We start from the raw sequence: 3,288 nt of genomic DNA, 5'->3' as shown, positions 1-3,288 counted from the left end.
TAATAGTTGCATCAGCGCATCAACGTATGAAATTTGAAATATACACCAATTTTACTTCTACTAAAACTCAAAGTAGCCCTATTCTTCAAATAAAAGAATGATTGATAAAGTCCAAAGCAAACATCTTTACAACCCCATGTTTAATCCTTCAGATTTATTTAAATAAAATTATAAAAAAAAGCATAACACATTTTAACCAAATAGAAAGAATATAGTAACGGAGGACCACATGTATTCTTAAAAATAGATAGATCATTATATCAAATACATGGTGTATTTACCGACATGGTGAATAGATAATGCAAATTCACATTTCAAAAATGTAAGGATAACAATATCTTCACATCGCAAATAATCTAATCACTGCAGAAGACACACGGTGACTGACACGAAAAAGAAGGTCTTGCTAACAAGGGAATCCATCGCCAAATTGCGTTCATGACAGGAGCTATATGGTTATTTCAAACAAATTGTATAAATGATGCTTGCTACAACCTGCACTAAAGATAACGTGAGTTAGCATAATGAGAACGGAATCGAAAACAACACTGAAAAGAAAAAATAATCAGGAACAATATTGAAAATGAAACTAAGAAATAGAAATTATTAGAAAAGATGCTTAAGTTTGTTGGAAAATGAATAGATACATTGCATATGAGCACATGATATGAAACATTTAACATTGAAACTAAAAGATGCAATAAACAGCAGTATAGAAAAATAATTAGTAGGGTTAACATTTTTAATACCTATTTTACCCAAAAGAACATAATCGACCAATAAAAAAAGGTTTTATTGTATTATCACCCCATATGGAAGAAGTCTGAACGGTGTTTTATTCCCTGTAACCATAGCAGGTAATTGATCTGCATCGACTGGTAAAGGCTCATGGCCGGTCAAATCTTATATATATATGGCAAAAGCATGCTGCCGAAACCTAATGCCGCTGTAAAACTAATGCCACAACCAAACAAAACGGCTTAAAGCTATAATGCATTTACTTTTCATAACTAGAGGCGACTAAAATGAATCAAGCAACTTACGAATTAGGTGTCAGGCATAATTTTTTTAAGGCATCATAGATATAGCATTCACATAACAATTTACACCAAGTTTCAATTCCAATTTTAAATAAGAAGGTGGAGACAAATCCAATTGGGTATTCGCTTTTAAATATATAATTCATTGGAAAATACAGAGTTAAATTACAAAATTCAATAGCCCAATTAATCCAATGATATCATTGGAAAATGGTATAGGCGTTAATATTACCATTGTTATTATATCACAAGACAAAATCTCTAAAACAATGTAAAAATGTTGATTAATTTTTAATGATGAGACCTAGGGATTGAAATTTCAATGTCCTGATTAATAAAATCTAGTTATTCGAATTTTTTTAGTGGTAATTCTTTCAATAGTTATTAAATGGGATTGGGAGAAATTAGAAAGCTCCAACTAAATTAATAATTATCGCCACATTGGCTATATGAATTAGTTATAAAGGGTTATAGAAGCAAAAATCAAAATTGATTAGTAGGTTTCTAGGAATATATTACTAAGAACATATTCCTGGAAACCTACTAACGAATTTCAATTCCTGTAATCCTTTAGAACTACTCAATATAGGCAATCATTATCCATCTAGTTGTATTTCAAAGTTTTATCCCAGTCTATTTATTTACTATCAAAAGAACTCCACCCAAAAGATTCCAAATAATGATTTTATCAACAAAGACATTAAAATTTTAATCATTGGCATATTCTTTCCATTAAAAATCAACAACTTTAGATTGGTTTGGAGATTTTATTTCGTGATCATAACAACTGTAATATCAATGATGGTACCATTTTTCAACGATATTATTGGATTTATTGGCTCTATTGAATTGTCTCCTAATAAGGTATTTTTCTATTGAAATAATTCAGTTATTTCTTTAGTTATAGACGTTGCTTCCTTTACTCATGGCTTTTTATTTCATTTCATGCTTCAATATAAGTCCTTAATATCTTTGTAATCAACCTAAAGATTGTTGATAAAGTTATTTGTTTCATGTTTTCACAAATAGTTTGTTATATTATATTAAAATAAAAATGAAAAATAATCTTTATTAATTTGTATGAATCAAACTTCTTATGTGGAGAGAGATGTCCCATGTAGGATCTTTATTCTTTTAATTTTGCAAACTTCTGGAATTCTTAGATTAATAAGTTAAGAAATGAAGGAGTATAGAGTAAGTAGAGAAAACAAAATACTTAATAAGAAAAAAAAAGGGAGAAACAAAATGTAGATAGATAACAAGATACATAACCTTTTGTCAAAGTCCTGCCGTCGAAAATGAACATCTCTCGGACCATAGAAAAAAGAAATAAAGTTTATTCTTTCTGTAATTGCATAAAAAACAAAAACAGTAATAATGACAACTCTATAGAAATCGATTCATTTAAATCCTTAATACTGCTGTAATGAACCTAAAGGTTGTTGATGAAGTTATTTATTTGACGTTTTTACAAATAGTTTGTTATATTGTATTAAAATAAAAATAAAAACAATTTTTTATTAATTTGTATGAATCAAACTTCTAAAGTTAAAAGAAACCATTTTAATGTCTTTAAGTGTAATGCAGAGAGATGTTAATAGAAAAAAATGAAAGAAGAAATTTGAAATTTGAAATTGTGAAATAATGACATTCGATACATATATACAACACATTATAAGACACATTATAAGAGTGAGTGATTTAAATAACTTCTTAAATAACATGGGCAGAGACAACAAGATAAATAACCTTTCCTGCCGTCGAAAATAAACACCTCTCGGACCATACCATCCTTGTTGACAAAAACCTATGGAAAGAAGAAATAATAAAGTTTATACAACAGTGTACCTTGTTAGTAGAGAGAAATAAAGATTATAGAAATGATTCATTTAACACATTGATCAAGATTCCATCACCATACACTTACCTACCTACGCATGAGACAAACGTGTGTGGTTCAAGTTGTGGCTCAGTTTCAGAGATATGGAATAGTTGCTATTTATAATGTTGCTATATTTCTTATTATCACAATTTCTAACCATTCCATTAATCCAGCTATAGCTACGGACCTAATTCTTGACTTATAATTGTTGAATTATTCAATCAATTCCTTCCGTTGTTAACTGCTCGCCGCTTACAAATTTCAATCATACCATTGATGCACGGGAAAATTTTCATAAAATAATTAATAAATAATTTACATGTAATATTTATTATTTTTTCGATTGATTTAAATGAATAAATAAAG

At 28.6% G+C, this 3,288-nt stretch overlaps 1 long non-coding RNA gene across 1 annotated transcript; it reads right to left on the bottom strand.

Moving 5' to 3' along the window:
* Positions 1-232: 232 nt before the first annotated feature.
* LOC131647766 (uncharacterized) lies at positions 233-3,003 on the bottom strand. The gene is made up of 3 exons (XR_009297950.1): positions 2,968-3,003; positions 2,790-2,847; positions 233-495 (listed from the first exon to the last, which is right to left on the bottom strand). It is a non-coding gene; the product is annotated as an uncharacterized LOC131647766 (long non-coding RNA).
* Positions 3,004-3,288: the final 285 nt, after the last annotated feature.

This window comes from Vicia villosa, linkage group LG2, assembly GCF_029867415.1.
Source record: "Vicia villosa cultivar HV-30 ecotype Madison, WI linkage group LG2, Vvil1.0, whole genome shotgun sequence".
NCBI classification, from domain to species: domain Eukaryota; kingdom Viridiplantae; phylum Streptophyta; class Magnoliopsida; order Fabales; family Fabaceae; genus Vicia; species Vicia villosa.
This window is presented reverse-complemented; position numbering and strand designations above follow the sequence as displayed.